Source organism: Osmia bicornis, chromosome 10, assembly GCF_907164935.1.
Source record: "Osmia bicornis bicornis chromosome 10, iOsmBic2.1, whole genome shotgun sequence".
Classification (NCBI taxonomy): domain Eukaryota; kingdom Metazoa; phylum Arthropoda; class Insecta; order Hymenoptera; family Megachilidae; genus Osmia; species Osmia bicornis.
Genome location: NC_060225.1, coordinates 7,545,601 through 7,568,822, shown reverse-complemented (window position 1 = coordinate 7,568,822; position 23,222 = coordinate 7,545,601). Strand labels below are relative to the sequence as shown.

General features: G+C 42.8%; 1 protein-coding gene across 2 annotated transcripts in view; it reads left to right on the top strand.

The window, feature by feature from the left end:
* Positions 1-23,222, top strand: part of LOC114879944 (zinc finger protein rotund-like) — a 127,745-nt gene that overhangs the window by 20,587 nt on the left and 83,936 nt on the right. The gene's annotated exons all lie outside the window — the stretch shown is intronic.

The following is a 23,222-nucleotide window of genomic DNA, read 5'->3' as shown; positions in this document are numbered from 1 at the left end:
GTCTGTTTTTTCGCTCGATCCGCGAACAGCCACGCGTGCCGAGATCGTTTTTATTCGTGAAATCTCAAAGGTCACGGATCCACGTATTTCCTGCAATAAAAATCCGGCTACGAAGATGATTTACTTTTTTATTCGTCTTCTAATCCAATGTCACGTGTGTTTATTTATCCGCTGGTTGAATTTCGCAAAGACACGCGAGAACATCGAGATTGCGCAAATGAGTAATTGGACGTCTCTCTTCTCATTTAATTCGATGATAAACAAATTTCAAATACATTTTTGTTACACTAGTACAACCAGACGCGCGCACCTAATTATCAATTTCAAATATGTTGATAAAATTTTCTGACAAATTTTGTAATCTAAACTTCGTTAAAGCTACGAAAGTCGAGTGCGAACGCGTTAATAAGATTTCGCTGATGAATGTTAATTTGTAACGAAGTGCGGTTGCGTGGTCACGCGAGGATAGAAAAACGTTATTTCGCGTTTTTACTGGCGATCAATTGGTCGCGTGAAAAGCCTTCACGAAACGTTAGAATGCACTTATTCGAGCTGCTGTAATCACAGAGTACAGACGATGGTTAATTACGAAAAAATATTGCACGATTTGATCGCGGACTGATTAGGAATCTTATGATGCATATTAGTATATTCACTGTCAGAGGTCGAAAATAGTGATTATTTAATGAATAAATATACTGATTCTTCGAAGAGGATAACGGGTCACCTGTGTCAAATATTTGCTTCGAAATGGAAATATTATTCTGAAATCGCTTGAGTGATTAGAGAGAAAATAGGTCATGAAGTTCGACAACTTTTTACATGGATAGGGCTTTAGCAAAAAATGAAGATAAATAGTGGTAGTGTTAATAATCTTGAGTGTACCAATGATCGTATTATTTGCAATATTTCTGTTGAAAAGTAGGGTCGGAGGGACTATGCGTATCTCGGTCAAAGTGTCTCGTGAAAACGACGATTGGAGTGGAAGAAAACTGACCGGTCAAATTATCAATGAAGGTTTTAGTAAAATTCCAGCTTCTTCTCTGCTACCGATAAAAATAGTGTTCGAAGCGTTCAATGTGCGAGGACCGTTTGCATTCTCTTTGATGCATTTCAATCTTACTCTTGTTTACCCCAAACGATGGAATTAATTAATCGTCGATTTAACGAAAATTATCGAGTGTCCAATTGGCAAATAGGCAATTCTTGGAATAATCAAAGAATTAAAATTAAACACTGGGGTGGCGGACCATAGTGAGAGACCCATTTTTAATTTAATTTAATTTAATTTTTTCAATTTTACACTGTTCTTCTAAAAATTATTCTTCTAATATATTTAAACACTTTGGTTTAAAAATGATACATTTAACTTTTGGTTAAAGGGTCAATCGTGATTTAATTAATTCATGGTAAATTAATGGTAACTGAAGGCAGCGATCGTTGTTTAAGAGAGCGTGGAAAATGCAACAGGTGAGCGAGCATCTTCCGAGTATAAACAGAATCAATGGCCAATTTATTGGAAGCTTAAAGAATCATTTTGGTTAAGCGTGCGTGATTAATTAATATTATCTTTATTTTTAAGAAAACGAAATATGCCGATAATCCTTTAAAAATATTTCTAATGCAAAAACGCAAGCTGTCTTTGCTATTTATTTTATTACGAGATCGACGAAATAATAAAACGAACGCGTTAAAATATCTCTGGCATAATAACCGATAAGGATAATTGAATATTGATAGTCTTGCATGAGTACCAACTCGAGAGAGTCGCGTTTTTACGTGAACAGAGGCAATTGACCGAGGCATTCCACGGTAAAAGTAAATATCCAACCGTTATTAATATTATTATTACAACTCTGTAATCACCCGGGTGAGCATCGTCATTATCACTACCATCGGATAGATTACTTTCTAGTACATAGACTCGTTATTTTCTCGATCGTGGATACATTTGAACGCAGGAAGTCGGTGATTTTACAGCAAGAATTATTGAATTATCAACTTCTTGTTAATAAGTTCTTGTAAAATTGTTATATATTCACAGCCTGGTTCAGTCGTGACCCAAACTTACAAAGCCTATACAAAAATAATAATCTAAAATTAAATGTATAATTTTTAAAAGGAACAGTGTAAAATATATGAAATACAAAATTAAATTAAAAATGGGGCTCTCTACATGGTTCTCTATCCGAAGATTAAACGTAACCACCTGATGGATATATCTTAACAGAATTAAAGAATTGGAATGTAGATTTGAAGTTCGATCAAGGATGAGCAGACAATGTCGTGGCCATTGTTTCAGGTCCTTACCCCGTTGGAAGGTAGGGCTGCACCCATATGCACCACGCCCTCGTGCTTTTTTTCTGCTTTAATTAGGGGTATGAAACGGAATTAACAGAACCACACCTCCGTTAGTCCCTCCACCGTCACCTCGATTTAACGCGCCAATCCCTCAAAGACACAGCTATTCGATGAAACTTAAATATTTATTATATCATTTATTCAATAATAGAAAAGTATGATCTACCTGGTAGTCGAAGGATTTTTTGAACAAACGTTGGATAGACTTTCATTTTTATCCCTTGTTAGTTCGAAGAATCTCGACACGATTTTCCCACAGTAAATATATCAATAATTCAAGCAAGGGTTCGGCAAAAAGGGACTCCTTCGCATTAAGTAATAATTCCTTGACTTTATCAAGGCTTCCTCCTTTTTGCCCTCACTCCACTCGTATCATTCACGTTTTCATCCTAACATTAGTTCCTTATTAAAAAAATAAAAAATCGTGGATTCTGAAATTTCTGTAAATTATTCGACGAATTGAAAAATGTTCGAATTAAACTGCACGTTGCCCTCAGAGGGTTGTTTTATTCGTCAGTTCCGAATAAATTCAACGTTTGCACGTTCTTTCGTACCGTCGGCGGCGATCGTTGGTGTCGGCTCGTTTCCCGAAACTCGTGTAATTATATTCTGCAAAACTGCGCACCCTTGCTGCACGGCCAGGGTGGCCGTCCCTCAGACGCCACCCCCTGTCGCGGCCGGAAGTGACGCACATCTATCTTGTCCCTGCGTTTCTGCCCTGCACTTCCGTCTTAAGACGTAACGGTGCTCTCCCTATCCCGACGATCCTTCTTGCGGGAACATTCGTATCTGAAAATTCAATTCCAAGTGTTAATCTTTCCATGTCAGGCTCGTTTGAATTTCGTCCGATTTACGATTAATATTTCGAGAGGTGTTTCGATCGTCGATATTGATTGGTTCGTTTATTTACTCTCGAGGATTTGGTTGAAGATCGAAAGAGGCGGTTAGGTAGTCGCGCGACGGTGCTGGAACGAAATAGGCCGGTTGTTTTATTTGCTCGCGGTGTTTTCCAGCGGACGATTCAATTAGGCGGCCGATAAAATCGTGTACAGTTTACGGGAATAAAGGAAGGACCGAGAGGGAAAAGAGAGGAGAAGGTCCACGGTAATTGGGCAAAACGCACGTACGCCGAATTTCGGCAGCTAATGGAGATTTATTATGGCTATACCCTCTCTCGGAGTTGATGCAGCTGCGCTCGAAAAAGACTTTCACGCTGGCTACGTTTTCATTTTTGCCGCGCTGCTGCAACACATTGTTAACCCTGCCCGGGGAATTTATAACAATAGGACAGGTGGACTTTGAATTATGCAAGGTTCGAGTATTAACTTTCCACTCGAGTCTCGTCGTCGATTCATTTTTCAACGAATTCATATTTTTATAAGGAATTAAAATTTCTCCCAACCCTTTCGCTACGGTTGTCAGAAAAATTTTGAAATATAAATTATAAATCAAATATCGTGTAAACATACCAGAACAGCCTCCTTATCGTCGGTGTAATTAAAAAAGATAATTCCTTTGGTAAATGTTACGTAACCTCTTCTTCGTTCCCTTAATTTTCTTCTCTCGGAAGTTAATGGATCGTTGAAAAATACGAGACACGAAAAGGGTAGGAAGTCAAAAACGAGGACCGAAGTCGTACAGTCGTAAAGTGGACAAAGACAGGTCCAATTAGGATCGAGGCGAGCATGCACACGATAGTTATTTAAATAATTGACAATGTTTACGAACCGTTTCCGAGCATGGTAGAACGAGGGAATCGAATTAAACGGCTACGTATGGTGAATAATTAATCGGAAGACGGGTTACTTAAACTCTGACCGGCCTGGAGGGAGGACATGCCTCCTATCCGTTATCAAACGTTATCGTTCGTCGTGATCCGTTCCTCGTGGCCGGTCTTTTTAGACGAAACAACCTTATCGATGTATTCATTGACGAGATGAAAAAAATGGTGCAATCCCGTAATGAAAAAAAATTAAACGAGAAGTACTTATCGCCTTGGAATGATATACAACGACGTGGTTATTTTTTCTTCAAATATAATAAAAAAAAATTAGTTGAGTCCATTTCTCATTCACTCAGGACGGGTTGAAAGATCATTTTCTAAATGAAGTTTAGAATTCTGCGAATTAATGGCAATCTGTTGAATTTCGAATTCTGAGAAGGAATTTTGAGAAAGGTTCATCCTTCTCTCTTTTTTTTTTCATTTTTGAAATGACTGCAGCTTGTGATTTTTCTTTTTTTTTATTTAACAAATGTGAACCTAAAGGTACTTAATATTCAAGCTTCTTCGTCTCGAACAATCGCAACATGCACACGCTTCTAATCCGTCTTTCTATTCGTTTCTTCGATTAAATTCACCGTTCATCTTCATCCAACTCCTCCTCCACCGATTTCCACGCTTCTCGATCCTCTTCGTTGGCTCATCTCGAGGAGACACAGAGAACGTCGAGGCGAAATGAGGAAAAGGGGCAATCCTTGTCCCTCCTTCTCTCTCGTCTAATGGTTTAGAAGTCGTTCCGGACATTAGCTTCTGCGTGCGGAGAGAAACCTCTTCTTCTTATTCTTCCTCGCTTCTTCTTCTTGTTTGCCCGCTCGCCATCGCTTCTCCGCCTCGTACGCGGAGCTTCCGAAGCTCTCTTTCTCTCGCTGGCTACCCTTTGAAAAATGACCCGCGTCCTCCCCGAGAAATAAGAGTGTCATCATCATTAGCCCGCCGAGTTACACGACCGTACGTACGCACACGGAAACACGCGTCTCTGTTCGTGGCTCACCGAGAGCTATTAGTTCCTTACGAAACTTTCGTCGGGCAGCGGAGACGTGTTCTCCCGCGATCGATAAAAGAATTTTTCAAACGAGAGAAAAACCAGAAGAAAATGCCGGCTAACACGGCGGGGAAATTGTATGTTTCGCGCGCTAGACGTATCTTCGCTTTATCGACGATCTTCCTTGTCGTCGATGCAATTTTTTTTGTTCTCAAGTAGTATGATAGATAAATTGTAGAATAAAATTAAGAAGACACACGTAATTCAAGCCTGCTCGGAATTTTTAATAAAAGATGCGTCCAGTTTGATTTGTAAAATTTCTTCGGATTAAAAGGAGCGGGGAATAGTAAAGTCCAACGATGCTTGACAGACGCGTCTCGAATTTTTCGATAAGCCGCTGATAAAGAAGCGTGGATGATGCAAACGTGAATTATTGAGCTCCAAAGTGCAAAAGTGAACCGCCGACGAATATTTGATCTTGCACTTTGAAGCGCGCCCTGATAAATTACAATCGGGCAGGTACGATGACACATAGCAGCGCAGTTCCGCGATCGGATTCCATTATCGTATCGAATGGAACTTTTACCGATGCTTTCGATTTATTTCCACATCCTTTCTTTCGATCCCGACGAATTCCAACGTGAGTACTTATCAAATCATTTCTACAATTAATCGTTGATCGCTCGCTTAACTCAACGATAGGATGATTTTATAAGCCACAAAGTCGCGAAGAATTGATCGCAGTGCAGATGGTAGAATTTTCGCGTTAGCCGAGAGACAAGGAGGATACGTTTCCAGGAAAGCAATTATTATTATATTTTATCTGATCATCGGGAGCCAGGAAATCAGTCGAAATTCAGACAGTAGCGGAGTGGCGTGAAGGTGATTTATGAAAAAGCTGTGACGACCAGCGAGGGCCCTCTTCCATTCGACGAAAATTGCGGCCTAATATCCTCCAGCTCGTCCGATTCGCCTCGATGCTCGCAATTATTGCGTGTACACACACACACACGTATACGCACACAAGTATCTACAGGGTGTTTACAAAAATTTCACGGAGAAACACTTGTCCGTGAAGTCTCGTTCCTTTACAATTTATTTTTTAACCCAACCTTTCGACTTTATAAGGAAGTAAAATACTTTCTCAATTGAAATTTTTGAAAAACCATATCTAGAATAGGAAACCTTGTATATAAAGTAGATGTTTGTTTTGCGTTCTCACCAACAAAGCCAGGGATTCGCGCGTGACGGAAGCGCCGTTATAATTTTCGGGCGTGAAAAGATTTCGTGCGGGCCCGATTCCAGTTCGACCGGCTCATTATCCTTTCGTCGACGGCGATGTTCCCTTCGTCCATCATTTCCTCTTCCGTTCGCGATTACTTCGTGTACGAAGTAAATTCTGAAAAATTCGAGCAGCCGAGAAAACTGTTTCATCGAAGAAATTTTCCAAGAAGACACCGTTCTATCGAACTCATCAGGGTCGTTGAGATTCTCTAAAGGTGCATAGCCACGGACGATCGAAAACGTCCGTGGAATGCAGCGGACGGAGAAAAGTAGAAGTGGTTAGTCAGAAACTAGAAGAATCATCGAAATACCAGGAGGGAGTGAAATCCTTCGGGAAGATAGAGAGAGATAGAGAGGAATCGGTCGATGAAGGAGCATTGTGTCGGCATTTCTACGACTAGTCGAGAGGTTTGACGAGAGATTGATGCCCGGATCCAGATTTCAAGGCGAATCCACACGCGTGCTGTCGCGTTCGATGGTCGAGCGAAGGATAAAAGAGGACGAGTAGAAAGAAGAATATTTTCTCGGGCTGCTTGTGTCGAGTTGCTCTTCTTCCTCGTCATCTCGCTGCCTTCTGGCGGGTACCAGTGGACGAAGCAAAGGACCGAGAAGAGAGGACGATGAAGAAAGGGCAGACCTTCTCTCCTCTTCTACTTCGATGCTCGTCTAACCGTGGCAAAAAGGGAGAAGGCAAGGCATCGCGGGGACAAAAGGCACCGCCGCGGAATTTTGAGCGTCGGCTCGGCCTCTTCGAACGTTCGGAACCATCTCCTTCTCCCTTGCCTCTTTAACGGGCACGCTCGCGAAGAAGGAAGGTCCATCTCACGTAAAAACAGAAAATATTTTCCCGCCAGGACGGCGGGTGGACGGCACCGTTTGACCGAACGAACGCACCGTGTCTTCCGTTCCTTCCATTCGCGTCTCGTTTTGTCGGTGAATTTTCGAACGTAGGGGGTTGATCGCGTTCCTCAGGGTGTTGCGGGTGATTCTGGCAGGTTTTTGAAAATTTTCTCGTCTTCCTTTATCTTACTTTTGCTTTTGGTGTATCGTATCAGCTGTTCAATGTTTGATCCGATGTTCGAGGTTACGGTGAAGAAAAGGCAGAATCGTTTATGCCTTTGGGGATGCCATTAATCCACGGATTCTCCCCTAAATCTTTGGCCGCATGCTTCGGGGGGCAGTGAACGCGTTTCCATCGGGGGATTCCTGGAAAAGGATTCCAAAGGAGGCGTGGGTGGGAGCGGACAGAAAGGAGACACTTCTTCCGGAAGCCGGAACTCGGCGCGACTTAAAGACGCGTGCACGCTGCGAAAATCGTGCGATCAACGCCTCAGTACTTTTTTTTTCTTATTCAAATATTTTTATCTTCCGACACTTCAAGGAAAATAATTGGGGGATTAAGGTGTGTATCGATAAATGATTGAAGCAGTAAAAAAATAAGAAATGAAGAATCGACTGAACCTTCAATTATTTTCAACGATCTATTTTCTCTCTTGTTGGAGAACGAGTGATTAACCTCCCAGTCGTTCCGTTGATCCTGTTTTTTTGCAAAATGATCGTCGAGGTGTCGCGTCCACGTCGAAATCGCATGCTCGATCGCGCACACGCAAATTGCTCGTCTTCCATTGCTGTTATTGACGTGTCGTCGTTTATTTTCACATCCTCGTACCACGACATTTATTGCTATCTACCAGTGGCTCGCTGTTGCAGCTCGATCATAATGATCGTCCACGGATCAGCGAATGATCTGTTGGGCAAAAAATTGTAGCGTTTCCATCGTTTTCTATGGATCTTGATCTAATCATCCTGGATATTATTGAATAGCCCATAAGTACAGTTATATTATTCTTGTTACGTTAACTCTCGGACGACGGACCATGGAGAAAGCCACAATTTTAATTCAATTTTGTATTTTATATTATTATGTGAAGAGTATATTCGTAATTTTGAGACAGAATTAAATTGGAATTGTGCTTCTCTCCGTGGTCTGCCGTCCGAGGATTAATGTCATTCAGTAGATTGCGACGATTTCGTGGATTTTATTAAAAAATATTGTAGCATCGAATGACGAAGGAATACGCGTTACCGATCAATTAACGATTCGTCATTGAATCGTTGCTGGTAACCCGCAGGCCAGTTTCCCGCCCTCTCGACGTCTCTCGTAGAATCGTGCTTAATGACCACGTGCAACCGTGCGACCACTACATAGTAGCAAAATTGCACTTAATGCACCGTCGTACCTGTCTTTAACGATCCATTACGTGAATTCGCTAGAATAGAGGAGGCCGGAAAAAAAGGTCGAGGTAATAAGCGAGCAGCTGATTGATCTCGAAATACTCTCCAGACGACGTACCAGATCCAGGCGTTAATTACCCCCACGTAGTACGGCGCGGGGTGGGGCGAAGGAGGTGGATAAAGAAGCAAGTCGTGATTTACGTCGCGCGATAAGCGATCTCGATCGAAGATCGAGAAGTTGCATTGCTAATGACACGTTTCAGCTGACCATTATTGAAACGATTTCGCGCTAGAAGGGGAGAATTTTTAACAACGATAATTAGCCATGCCGTGTACTTTTTAGCGACTCGAATAACTTACGAAGAAGCTGTCTCATTCGGATGCTTACAGTCGTGCTAATAATAGGAATTGATTTTTTCTTTGTTTAAATTAACACTTTGACAGCCTATTCGTGATTTCGGAACGTCAATTTTTATGTTATTAACCCATTAACCCTTAGAAAAATAATTTTAGAAGAACAGCGTTAAGTTTGGAAATTAATATTGGGGTTCTCTTCAAGGTCCGCTGTTCGAGCCAAATTTTTCGTACAATTTTTCTCGATTCGAGTTGCAACGTGTATCAGTGATGTCGCAATACTTCTGATAGCCAGGTGTAGAAGTTGAGATTGGTAAACGTTTGTTACTGCAATCGCGGAGAAAACAGGACGCATGATTAAATTTGGGGTCAACGTATGCTTTCGGAACAAAGGTTGCAAGATTGGTTACACACTGGATTGTATACAAATGTTGTGATGTAACCAGACAGAAAGATACACGCTCTTCTCGTTTGCCGCGAGTAAAATCGTAAAATAAGTTACAAGCACTCGGCACCGTAATCGTCGACACTCTTTTTTATCCATTCATGTGCAAATTCTGTGGGAAAATACCTTTTTTTTTTACCATGAACTATGTCACTGAATTGCCAAACATTTTGTCAATCAAGAAACGTAAAAATCAAAATACGAATAAGAAAATTTACAGTCTATTAATTAATACTTGTTAATTAATTCTCATTTAACGTACACGTGATCAGTCGATAATCTCACAAATTTTTCGAGAAATATTTTGGTAAGGATGGTGCTCTGAAAATTACCACCATGCGATCTGGAAGAGCTCGGTCTCACCCTTAAGACTTCCAACGGTTTACCACCCTTATCCGCGGTGGATAATGCAGGGAGGAAAGCGGTAGCATTACCAACCCCTATTCTAGGGGTTGAAGAAAATTCGTGAACCCTTCGAGCAAGCAATCTCGATAACACAGTTGATTATCATGAATAGGGAATACGAATTTTCCATTGATGCAATTTTGTATCAGATGTCGCAAATGATTTCAAAAGTTCTTAATTAATTAAGAAATTTGAACAGTGAAAATGTTTCTTAAGTAATTGACAGGGAAATTTGTTTTTTTGAAAACAAACATTTTGCAATCCTTGTTTTTACGCCTTTCAATTGCATCGTGGTCGTTGCAACAAGTTGCACCGACGAGCTGCATTTATTTTCTTCATTTAGATGTTAAAAATAACTTCCTATCGCAATATTTGCTCTCATTTGAATAGCTTACCTAATTGATTTTTTCTTTTAATTCCACGGAGATGCAAGCAAATGGATGCAATTATCGCGATTAATGTAGTTAAGTGCACTAAATAAATCGTCAATCACAAATAATTAACATCATATTGCTTTCATTAATCATATAAAAGAAAAGTAATTCTGTAGTTTACTGTGATTATTGCATTGATGATTACTGCATCAATTGCATTGTGAAGTGCATTCTGGTTTCAAGTGTTGAAAGGAACATTTTTTATGATCTTTAGGTAGAAATACACAAAATATATTTCATTCAAACGAAAATTTGGTAAAGTGGTATAAAAAAGGGGCATTTAATCAATGCAACGACTCGAATGCAGTTGCATTCGCGTTGCTCTGTTTATGCAACAGGTGAGTGTCGCTCCATGAATAAAAGCTGTCAATAAAATTTACACTAACGAGACATAGATACCTTTCATTTTCTCTGTTCCGAATTTCTGCTTAATTTAGTAATGCATTTTTAATTGATCCATTATGAAATATTTTCTTTCATTATTTTTGTCAATCAGAGAAAATTAAAATCGAGCCGAGAAAGAGTGATGAAAGTTACAAGTGTATATGGGTAGTTGCGTGGCTGACTTCGTTTCATGAATTATTTCGTCGATCACGATGGAAACGACTTTCGTAGAACGATCGAACTTTGCACCCTCTTCGTTCATTCGATTCGATGAGTCGACATTCAATATCGGAAGCTTCAATTCACCTGCGAATTCGAATTTTTATTTTCAATTATTGCGTGAACAATGGCGTGTGAAATTTATCTTTTATAATATATTTTACCTCCTATCTTAGTTGTAAATAGGCTTTGAAGAAAACTTTTATTCAAAATTATTTTGGTAATAAATTTCAGAGGAGAAATACAAAAGCTTAGCGTTGATATTTTTTAGTTCCATTATTATCGTATCAAAAATGTGAAATGAAAGAAATTTGTTGAATCGTTTTCGAACCCTATTCGAATCGAATTTTGCTTTCTGTTTCAAAACTAGGGGAAATAAAAAGCAAGCTTAATTTCATTTCTGGCCATTGTTTTCTTTTGGAAATTTGCGAGCAAAACCCGGCGACGAGAGAAAGATAGATGGAAAAAAAGAGATCGGAGAAAAAATACAGATCGACAGGCATGGTCAGGGGTGGCGTATTTTTTCTGAAAACATCGCTGCCACCTTGTCTCGCCATCGTCGCCAGCAAGAAGAATGGAAAAAACAATATTGTGACGTTTCGTCCGCTACTCCACCCCTTACTCTTCACCACTCACACTCTATCGATGCATTTTTTTTCTCTTCGTTTTCTTTTCCTTTTTTCCATCGTCGCAATATTCGATTCTTCGACATCGAACAAAGAAAATTGATCATTCTCTTGAAACTATATCAATTTATTTGTTAGCTGAAAAACTTGCTGATTTGAAAGTGTAGTTAAATGAAAAATTTGTGAATCCCTCTAATAAGTCATCAAAGTGTTAATATGAAAAAAGAAAATGATCGAAAAATAAATATCCATGGTTAAGTGACAGTCCCGGCCAGTTTCGGCGTTCCATCCCCTTTAACAATGTTTTCGAGCCGGTCCGCTTTAAGGGTGGGCCTTTATTTAGGCTGCTGGCGAGAGGGGGTGGTGAAATACATACAGTTACGTCTATACGCCTCCACGATTCTCTCCCGGGCTGTTTCACCCCCTGCCAACCCTCTCTCGTACTACTGCTCTTTAGCCAGGGATCACCACCTCACCCTCTGCACACCTTGGAGGGTGTCGGTGGACGAGGAGCGGAGCCAGGTTATCGATTAAAAAATGTCTGCCCTTCAAGACGGCCTAGGTCACGACCTGTCCGTCACACATACAAACACAATGTCATCGAACATTTACACACACGCACACGGTTCTGAGTTTAAGTGCGTATTATTTTGGGGGTGGTTAAGGTTGATATCTCGAGATTCTCTTGTTGCGATCTTCAATCAGCTGATTCAATGTTTACATCTGTGAATTTTTTATCAGACCTTGGAGATTGTACAGGGGAATGAAAAATCGTATTCTTATAGTATAAAGGGCGGATTAATTTTCAAAGTAGTAATTATTCTCGATGGAATGAAAGTTGCAGAGCAAAAGTTACCCTACGAGCTTTCCACGTCTTACGCGATTTAACTTTAAGGGTCGAACGTGTCTGAATCTACAAAGACAAGAATAAAATTATGAATATTACAGTTTTACTTCCCCTTTCAATTTCATCCCCTCGAAGAGTGTAAAAATCGAATCAACATCAGAACGTCCGGCGCTCGTTCCTCTCCAGGTCAAAACACCGAGGTAAACGTTCCATTGACAAAGGAACTTCGTCTGTCAACCCCTTTCCACCCCCTGTACGTGGGAGTCTCGTCGCAAGGATTCGCGAAGTCTGACGGACGAATCTGTAAGGCACATAATCGACCTTCGAGATACGACGCAGACTTGAAGATTATTTACCGCCGCCCTCTGTGGTCGTTGGCCACCCTTATTTCTCGGTCACCTCGGCGGGGTTGTTGCAAGGAATCCTGTGCGTAAATGCGTGGGTTACTTGCGACAGGTCAGGAGCCGAGGGGGTGAGACGGTGTCGGATCGAAAATACGGGGATGGAAGAGAAAGGAGAGGGATCGAGAGGGTGGCAGAGGTGTACGAGGGTAGTTTCGGTGGTGGGGTTGGTGCGAAGGGGTGGTAAGATCGGGCGAGACAGACGAAGATGGAGGATAATCGATAGACACGGCTAGACGCCGCCCCAGACAACCTTTTACTTTAGCTTAAGGACACCCCGACCCTTGAACAATTTACCTTGCACGCTGTACACGCATTTTTGCCCCGCCACTGAAATCCAGGACACTGGCGACCCCTTCTTCAATCCAATCATCCGATTTTTCAGCTGATTCCTTTCGAGGGACTTTATGAAGTTTTATTTTATTTTTTATTTTATTGAAAGGATACATTTCTCTTTTGCCTTCTTATTGGTATCGTTTGAAAGCAATTGTACAGGTGAAGGGTTAATTCTATTCTCTTGGTTCTTGGTTCGTTAATAGGTTTCTATCGAAGGTTGCTAAGATCTTTTTAAAGTGCCTTTTATTTTAACGATGGATAATTTATTACACCGATTAGGTCGAATTAGAGGGATGACGATTCTCTTGCCTTTCAGTTTTGCAATAAAGACGTTTATTGAGACACAACGTCGAGAAGCAATCCACTCTGTTCCAGTGCCTTCCGTTCAAAACATGGGATTCCATCGACCGTCTTCTCGCACGTTTTACAATCTCTCGTTTCCTTTCACCGGGGACTTAATTTTCTAAATTGCCAACTCTTAAGTCACGGAATACACTCGCGTTTCATCTAAATATCTTGAAAAATTTAAATACTGATACTTTATCGACTAACGATCAAGTTTACTTTTCATGACGAAATTACTGGGAATGTGATATATTTATTAGGATAGGTGTACTGTGAAAAAGGTGAGAAAAGAAGGCTTAATTTTGCAAGAAAAATATGATTTATTACCTGAAAGTTAAACGATTTCACGTAGGGGGTTAAAGAAGGAGCTGGTCTCTTTATTTTCGGCGTTGTAAAATGTTATCTAATAGAAGGATCTGTGTTTGATTGACTGGAGGTAGGCTCGCGTGTAATTTAGCGTGCTTTGATTACATCTTAACTGCTCCCGCTTTTTGCCAGCCCGACAATTGATTTTTATGGCTTTATCTCCTTCTGCTTAAAGAAAAAAGTACACACCGAGCTACGTTTCAATTTCTTTTCTTTTATTCCATTCGAAACGATTGAGAATTAATATCGAACACTTGGGAATTAATTTTTAATGGAAAATATGATTATTTTAATTTTCGAAGGAACGGTGAAATAATTTAGAAAATGAAAATAATATTAAATACCAAATTAGATTAAAATTGGGACTCACTCCATGGTCCGCGCGTGCGTTTCCGATAAGAAATGCGAAATGTTTCTACAACCATTGCTTTTTGTTTCCATTTCATTTCATTATTTCCGATCCAACACTTATTTGCAATTCAAGATGGCCGAAATGCTCAGCCCCCATGGCTGCCAGCGGAGAGATTCGTACAGGGCGATAAAAAATAAAAGGAGAAATAATAAAGGGGGCCCTCTCTCGACGGCGACCAATCCTGGCCCGGCTTGATCATATCGTTCGACTTAATTTATTATTTTATGCGTGGCACACGTGTGCAATGTGCACACGCAACTATAGCCTGGCCCGTCTTAAAGCTTCGTTCATAGAACAGCCATGAAACGCGAATCGAGAACACAATATCCTTGAATCGAAATATTGGAAATTTTATTTGTCGTTCCCGATGATTGCACTGTCTCGAGAGTATCAATTTTTTTTCCTCAATAATATTTTTACAAATGAAACTTTTGCCAAATGAAATAGTTTCTTTTGTTGAAAATTAAACTTTAATTGTTAGTAATTGTAACAATTTTTATAAACCGAGAATTCGCGGTATTGAGAACGTACAGAGGGGTGGAAAAAGCATTGCAGAGGTTTTTCGTTTCAATCGGAGGGGTGTGAACGGGGGGGATGCAGTAACCAATGAGATCGAATTGGGCCACGCAAGAAAAATTCTCGAAGGGTAGCACGGCTTGGAAGAAGCGTAAGAAATATTAAAACAGTTGATTCTATTTTTTCCCCTCGTTTATTCCGTTCGTAAACACATTCCGAGAAGTTGGGACACAAACTGTACTTGCAAAGTCGAATTTAAAGAACGCCCTTCTTTTATTCTTAAAAGTGAGCGGTATCATGGTCGAAGTTGTAAAACGAGGAAAGGAAATAAATTAAAAGTTTGATTTTTCAAAATTTGTAAATTGTTAGAAAATATTATTATCAGAAACAGATTGATACCTTCCGAGAAAAAAATAAAAAAATAAAAAGAATCAAACTCTTGCACATAGTTTTCAATGTGTTCCACGCAGAGAGGATAGAAGGTGGTTGAACAGCACCCATTGCGGTATGTATACGCGACGGGGGTGGCATTCGGGTGGAAAAACCTACCCCAATGGGGTAGGCGGTGGGTGTTTCTCGCGAGGGATGGGCAAAAGGGAGAAATAAGAAAAGCTGGAGCCACGAAGGAGACGACGTCGTCGTCGACGACGACGGGATATCTGGGTCGAGACTCGTCGTCGCCGACGTCCCGGCGCCAGGCGTCCTTTTCTTTGCCTTTTTTTTCGGCAACGAAGCACCGAGAAAAACGTCGAAGAAGGGAGAAACACTGCCGGTCTCCGTTGTTTCGTGGTTTTCTATTCCTTTTTTTTTCAACCTCGTACCCCTTTGCGTTGCTCGCCAGGGGATGGAAAGATGATAAGTCAAATTGTTCCTCGCTGGTGATCGCGATTCAATGCGGCCGTGCTCCCTTGGAACGCGTTCAACAAATTCCCTGCAGAATCTCGAATTTCCCACTATTTTTATATTTTTTCTTCCTTTTTTTTCCTTATTCAACTCCGATTCAATTGACGAACGTTGGTGTACTAAAATTTCTCTGTAATCAACGCCGTAAAGTGCTCCAAATAAATTTAAATAAGCTCTCATCTAGAAACTCCGTATCGCGAATTGAAAAAGAAAAAAATTAGGAATAAAGGAATTCCTGAGATGAAAGGAGGTGTCAAGAAACGAGAGGAAAGGTAGAAGGATAATCATCCCTGCGATCATTGGCAACGGGCCACACGGATATCCCGGAGACGAAGTCGAGGTGGCCCGATAAGACGCAAAACTCGTGAATAGTAGCTGGAAAGGGGAGGGGGCGGTGAGGCAGGGTGCGAGGTGAAAATTAAAGAAGCGCTAAGTCGGTCGCTAAACTGAAGAACCACTTGTTGAGCAGCTTGTGGCGGTGGCACGTTGGTTACACGGAGCTTGGAGGGGTTGGAAAGCACCGACTGACGACGGGGTGGCAGGGGTGGAACGGTTGACGGGGACGGTAGGGTGCGGATATGCAGATGAGGGGTAGCCACCCCGTGTAACTAACTTCTAACTTTCGCGTAAAGGCCGACCTCGGTATTCTGTTGCTTTCATAACGGCCGTCTGAATGACATTTTTTCACCTTTCAACAACTCGCACTCATTTTAAGATAAAATTCTGAAAGAAAAAAGAAAAGATATCCCTCATTTGCAATTTCGAAAACAATCGGCGCGTGGGAAAGAGCGAATGATAAAAACCGGAAATCACGTGAAGATCATTGAGAGTCCGACTTGTCGCGCGGTTAACGGTAAAACACCCGTTGGAAGGAAGCTCGGCGGATCCTAAGGAAAGGAGTTCTCGAGTTCTCGATACGGGTAATTGTGTAAAGCAAACGTCGAGGAACTCCACCTCTTCCGCTCCACCCCGACAAACCAAAACACAAATAATCGTGGTGAAAGAGTGGAAACGGCCACGGATCAGATGAAAGGACAGGGTTGCGCTCCCATCGGGCTACTCGAGGGAAATAGAAGAAAAAGAAAGAGAAAAAAAAAGGGTGGAATGCCAAGTGTGAAGCTATCTGCATGTGAATGGCACAATGGTAATTGGGGATGCACCGTTAGAGGATATTAGAGGTAGCAGACGACTATCCCCTCTTTACCTTTCATCCCTGATTCCCGTTGGACTTTTATGCAACCACGTGAAACAGCATCTCCTGTACGCTAGCGGAGTCACGTTCTTCCTGGATATTTTCATTGCGTGCGTGTGATTCGAGGTTACCTCAAAAGCTGATACCACTCGAAAAGAACTACGGTGTTACCTGCTCATGTGACCCATCTGTTATTCGCCAGCCTCCTTAGACTGTGCATGGTGTCACATGTTTTGGAAGAATAGGCTTTAGGTTTGCGTGTACGGTACATATATTACGCCCTGATTCATAGGTGCGCTTTGAGGGCTGATCTATGGGTATATAACAAGTGGATTCATCTTGCGGTGAATCGAAACGATTTTCATAAATGACTGTTTCTTTTATTTCCTCGAGTTCTACTCGAAGGGAAATTTTGAATTGTTGAAAAATTTTCTGCATTTGTTTACTGCCTAACGCAGCTTCGATTCGCTAGAAAACAAAAGAAATTTTCAATTCGTTGGAAAAGTTGCGGTAAGGAAACGCATCCGTTCTACGCTCGCGTCTCGCAACGATCCCATTTGTCACTTAAATCGCGTTCGCGGAGAAGCGATGATTTCCGTCCCGCTGCAGCGTATTACTTTTACATTCGAGACGAACACGGCCCGGCCAGCCTCCATTATCAGAGGCCATCGCCTTAAACTGCGCCTCGTTACCGCCTTCGATAAAACATTCTCCGAAGAAACAAACAAACAGTCGTCTGGAGAAAGAATACAGCGGTTCGATCAGCGTCGCGAAAAGTGGAACGAACAGCTTTAAAGAAACTTCTTTAGGCGTTCGGAGCGGCGTCGGTTAGTTTTATCAACGCTACGTTGCGGTGATTAATTTTTAATTGATTATTCCGAATAAGAAAATCGATAAGGAAAGGGAACAGTTAAAGTATCCGATAAGAGGAGAAGAGTGGGAAGATCTCCGGCATCGATTCTCCTTTTAAAAATTCGTCTGTCGACGAACGATCGCGGAAGGGTAATTGAAAGGAGAGACAGGATTAAAGGAGCTGCGACATCAAAGAGATGAACGCGGCAATCGAATTCCATCGTGACACAGATACTTTATTAGAGTGAAACAAAGAATCGGACGGGGCGCAGAGTTCCGCTCGAGGGTTAATTTATGTACGGAATGTACGAGTCTCTCCAAGTGGTGGCCATGTTGGTTTCGACGTGCTCGTCAAGGTATATTCCCCCTTCGCATCACGCGAGCCCCGTTCTCCTCGATCTTCCACCCCCAGCCCCACTTTCTTGCCGGCGAACACACGTGAGACTGGCACACGAACGGGAGAAACGATGTGTGTTTTCTCCTCGTCAAGGCGCATGCTGCACTGCGCACAACCCCTATCCTCCTCGTCCCATTCCACCACCCACCCTCCGTTCGGTACCCCCTACAACCCCTTCGAGCGTTCGTGCAACCCGCCATGCAACGCTCTAGGAGGCGACTCTTATTATTTCCATTTTTCCAATTCGGTCTGGAGGGCGGGAAACGTGCAACCCCCTCCCCTCTGTTCGATGCCTTTGCACCCCTCGTGGCCGACCTCCCTTCCACCCACCCAACTGTTCCCTTCCTCCGTGGCAGCCTCGTCTCCTTCGGCTGGCCAGCCAAAGGAAAAATATCTATATTTATCTGTTTCTTCGCGGGATACGTCGTCCTGCAACCCCCGCCGCTGAAATTTCTTTTTGTTCGTTTCTTCTTCTCCACCTCCAACTTGCGAGTTTCTCGGTCTTCTCTCCCACCCCTTTCTCGGTTTTCTCGCTACCTTCTCTACTCTGTGCAACGAATTCTCTCTCCGTCGCTCGTTTTCTTCCTTCCTTTCGGTCTTCTCCTTACCTCCGCCCAACCACCCCCTTCCCACACGGACTTGTGGCGGGAGAGACAGATACACGGTGGTGGGACGGAGATCGACCTAGTGTGAAAGGAAGAGGAAGGATAGAAAGATTGGAAAGAGAGAAAGAGAGAGAGGAGAAAAAGAAAAGGAAGGAAAAGACGGAGGGCACCACGACGACGACGACGACGACGACGACGACGACGTCGACGACGCCGGCAGCCGCGGCGAAGCGTGCGCGCCTTTCCTTGGCCGGCGGCGCGACAAGGAGGATACGGAGGAAAGGAAAAGGACGGAGAGGGCGGTTGAAAGCGGAGCAACGGAGAAGGATCGACGAAGAGAGAAGGAACAGCGAAGCTTCCGCTTCCTTATGCTCCGCCGCGGACTGCATCAACCAGTCGCGCGGTCGCGCTCACATAAGAAACTGGGAATCGAGAGACAAACCCCCATCTCGAACCGCGGCGCGGTTTCCGTGAGCGGAAGAAATTCGGTCCTCGAAAATGTCCGTGCTCGCGTGACGCAGCTGCGACGGACACCGTAACGAGATCCTTTCGAACGTTGCCACCCTTTCGAAACGCACCGGTTAATTGACTCGACGACGCTCCAACCGCGACTAACCAGTCGCTTGCCCCCACCATCACGCATCCGACGGCACGAAACCGCGCGAATTTGTGCGGAGACGCACGAGCGGCCGTGAGGCCCCTCGTTTCGGGCCCGGTCGCGATCGTTCGGCCGCGTTCGTACTTATCTGGGCCCTCGAGCGACCAATCGCGTTCCAGGATACCCTACCGTGTCGCATCCTGGAGATGAAGAGGGGAGGCCATCGGGCCTCCTGGACGATCGAAAGGTCCGCGAAAGAAGACATGCCCGCAACGAACGCGGATTCGATGGATGTCTAAGGAAGGATGTTCCTCGATGCAACGAGAACAGGAGGATGTTCCTCTATACGTTTCTTCTTCCTCTTCTTTCTCTACTTCTTCTTCTTCTCACCGCTCTACCTCTTCTGCTACCTGGCGACGGACGAGTCCGACCAGGCGGAGGAGGATCTCTTCCGTGGATGTGTCGAGGGTGAAATTGTAATGAACGGGTGACTGGACGGCTGTCACGTTGCACGCCGATGAGGAGGGAAACGGAACGAAAGAAAGAGAGAAAGAGAACGAGAGATGAGCGTGTGAGAGAAAGGGTAGGAAGCACAGAGGGCAAGAAACGATCAACCAAAGTTCCTATTTTTCACGTGTTTTACGCGAAACTCGCCTAACAAAGTAGGACGTAAGAGAGAAGAGAGAAGCAAAAACAAACAAACAAAAAAAAAAGAAAATAATAGAAAAATAGAAGAAATTTTTCGTTCTTCCCGGTGTGTCCATCCGGCAGCCAGAAGAAGAGAAGAATCGCGGGGGTGGCGTGGAAAAACGCGGCACGCACGCTGGAAAACCTCGTGTCCGCGGCACCGGTGACACCCTCCCGCGCTAATTAGCCAGCCAATTAGAAAGACCGCGGCCATGCGTAATGAGCTGCGCGCGCAAAAGTTCCTAAACGCCACGATGCAATGTTTTTTCCTGCTGATGCCTCGTCTCGCCGGCCTGTTCACAGGCGACCACTGATAATATATTGATAAGACGTTAATAAAAGCTAATTAGAAGTACTGTTAGAAAAAAAGTTAGCGGATCGACGACAGGATCGGGATCGAGCTTCCTCCAGGACACTGAAAACGAGCACCCGTGTTTCGTACATCGTCCACTTCCGACAGGCAATAAAACACAATTTAAAAAACGAATTTAAGAAGGAGGTGTGCGAATAAAGTGTCGATCGAACCCGATCGCACGATCGTCGAAGCAGCTTTTCTTTTTTTTAAATAATAAAATAAATATAAGAGAACACGTTGTAAAAACCTCTTCGAGCTGCCACGTGGCAGCTCTATTCAAGCAATCCTTGGACCGCGACAGTGGTGTCGACGGTGATTTTTAACCTCTACGACTAAATAAAGTTAGGTGATTAAGCGAGGAAGAGCAAATCTATATCTATATACAATCTATATTATATATACACACTTGGAAAGCGTATTTAATTATATATTCCTATACACACGCAAGGAGCACATGTACAGGTATTTTAATAAGTTGACGCAATCACACGATCGAGTCCTTTCAAGGGCTGACGACGAACCTGACAGTCGAGGATAAGAATCGTCGAAGGAAGATTGATATTTTTTATCGGTGGAGAATAGGGTGAGGTTGGTGAGGGAATAAGATAATAAATAAAGGAAACAGAACATGTCCACGATGAGTGTCGTGTCGAATTCGTCGGTCGAGGTTGACTCGGACTCCTCGAACGATATATCGAGCAAGGACGAAGGAACCGCCGAGCAAAAGTTCATCCTTCGAAACGAATTGTACAACAGCCTGCTGGCAAGCGCCCTCGGCAAGACTGTGCTCAACAGGCATCTGAACTTGAAGGAGCAAGGGATTAATTTTAATCTGGCCAATCTAAAGGATAACCTGAACGCGTTGGGCGCCCTCAAGGAGCTGAAGGATCTCAAGGGATTGACCGTCAGCAGTGTGCCAGCCTTCCCAAGGAACTTGGCTCTGCATCGCGAGGATCACGACGAGGTCAGACCGAGTGTTCCCTTCTTCAGATTTTTATCCACTTTCCTTTAGTTATCGATCAAATGAAATTAAGTAGCTTGCAATTTAAAGGAAAATACGAGATTCCCTTTGTTTTAGAAGATTGAAAATTGTAATATTATTTTTACTTATTTTTCTTTATCCTGCGAATGCCCACAACCCTCGTCCCCCAGTGAACGCGTTAAAAGAAAGAAGAATGGAGAGCAGAGAGCATCGGAATCGATAATCCCCTAAAGATACCGCGTCTTCACTGACCTACCCTCTCGCAAGCTCCCCCAAACAACCCTAAGAAACGAGGAAGAAAACAAATTCACAAATTTCCACCCCTACCAGTTTGAGAGGGTAAGGGTCCTTAGAAAAAGAAGTTATCCATCATCTACTAGTTTAGATCGGAAAGGGTAGTTTTACAGAGAATCAACAGCCACTCGAAGGGCGAAGGAAACGATTTCAGAGTTTAAAACGTGTCCTACGACGGTTCACGGTGAATTGTCAGTTAAAAAGTTAGTGGATACTTTGGTGGCAGGAGTTTTCGTGTAATGGTTGTGGAAAAGGAGGGTGGAAAGGTGGTTGCGGACACAACAGAGAGATTTCGGTCGGGCGAGAAGAAAATCCCGTTTGCTTGACAATTACTTCTTGTTTCGTCGACGAATTGAGTCTTCGACTTTCGAACTACTTTTCCCCCTGTTCTGTTGATTTTCCATGGTCATTGTGTTTCCTTTTTCTATTGATTTCTTTATTACAAAAGGCTGAATTAATCTAATGAAAAGAATCTCTTTAGAGAGCAATAATATAAAAATATTTTTATATCCTGTGTATTCTTAGATCTCACGCCTTTCAGTTTATTATTTTCCTTTTCTTGTTCGCTACGACAGAAAAAACGAGGCACGTTTAAAAAGTTGTTTAAAAAGGACTTTCCTCGGCGAACGAAACTTTTCCACGATTTAATTTATTAATTTGTCGAAACGAACGCGCGTACCGTAAGCTTCGAGCTTCCTGTTGCTTCCTTTTGCTTTTCTGACCGAGTTATCGCCACGAGGCAACTTTTCTTGGCACGTACGCGGTTTTGGCTCGGTTCGCTTGATTCCGCGACAACTCTTGACCCAAATAGACGACGCACTTTTCCCGGAGCTTTTCCTTTTTTTTTTCTTTTCCAACGACGCCGAAACGTCTCGCTGAAACGCAGCCCCAATTATGCTTTTCAACGATCTCTCTCTTTTCCACGAAAATATGCGATAATTCATAATTTATTATCTTCGAAAAATTTTCCTAATTCTGACATTAATTCTATTTTCAAATTTCCTTCGAATTTCGAGAAACAGTTACGAGTTAAAAGCTTCAGGAAGGAAAACCGATCCCCCTTGTGGCGCGTAAATGGCGAATGACCGAGCTTTTGTTGAATCTTGATAAAAGGAAGGAAGAAAGCAGAGGCGGAAGAAGGGAGAGGAATGTCGACACGCGGAACACGGGCCGTTTTAAAACGTGTAATTAAGCGCGAGAGGTAATAATGAAACGCATCATCCCCCTTGGCTCGAGAAATAACAGCCCTTTGGGGAGCCTGGGGGATGGTCCTTTGAGGAACCAGCAATCTAGGCTGCGATTTCAAACGAGCTTTCTCACGATGCGTGCTGCGCGCGATCAATTAACAGTCGAATACGTCAGCTCGTTAATTACCAGCCGCAGGAACGTTGGAAATTTTCCAAGGGTTTCCTTAAGGGAACGGGTGTCTTCCATGATTTATTCAAGGAAATATTTATTCGTTAAATTATTGAAAAAATTAAGCCCGGCAACAGTTAAACGTTCGTCAACGAAAAATCGTATTTGTCTTTTATTCCTTCGATCAAGAACGATTATTTCATGCAACAAATCCATTCTAAATTGTCTTAATAACGTCCCATTATTGGCGAGACGGTCGCTGAGTTATT